Raw genomic sequence first — 781 nt, forward strand, 5'->3', positions numbered from 1 at the left:
CAGGGACCGTGGGCCTGGGGGCGCGGCGAGCGCAGGTCCATGGCGGCGCCGGCCCAAGGGGCCGTGGAGGGTTGGAGACGCTGCAGGGACTGGACAAGAACGGGGACTGAGAAGAGGAAGGAAGCAGCCACCAGGCCGAGAAGGTGGCTAAGGAGGCGCCCAGGGGGTGAGGGGGCTGAGGTGCGAGCGAGTGAACGCACGCCGCCGGCAGGCCCCGCCCTCCGCCAATGACGTCAGTGCGCTGCGGCGCGGCATGCCCTGCCCCGCCCCCCCGTCAGAATAAAAGAGGGCGCCAGGGCCGGAGCGGCAGTGCGGCGGCAGGACTCTTTGGAGTGCTCGTTGGGCCTTCTTTGGGGAGCGTACTTAATGAGAGGCAAACGGGTGGATTTTATCGCTTCCTGAACCTTTGGCGCTTTCGCAGATACCTTGCGAGATCAATGCCATCAAGCACCCCACTAACTCACGGCCGTCAAGTGGGGGCTTGCATCTATACTAAAAAAAACCGTAGTGTGCAATCACAGACGTACGCAGTTCGAATCCACCAGGTGCTCTGCTGGAGACGGAGGAGCAAGCTCTTCCTGTACCAGTCAGATCCGATTTGACTGTACGCACACACAAAATAATAACATTAAAGACAAAAACATAAAAAAAAGACAAAAACATGCAACAATGAATGAATGGAAATCCAAAGTCTCTGCAAATTGTCATTAAAATTAATAATAAAGTTTTAAAAACCCCAAAATACGGCGCTGGCTGAAAATCGCCTGTGACTTCACCCATA

Source organism: Elephantulus edwardii, unplaced genomic scaffold (assembly GCF_000299155.1).
Source record: "Elephantulus edwardii isolate Elephantulus edwardi_28Jun2011 unplaced genomic scaffold, EleEdw1.0 scaffold00151, whole genome shotgun sequence".
Taxonomy (NCBI): domain Eukaryota; kingdom Metazoa; phylum Chordata; class Mammalia; order Macroscelidea; family Macroscelididae; genus Elephantulus; species Elephantulus edwardii.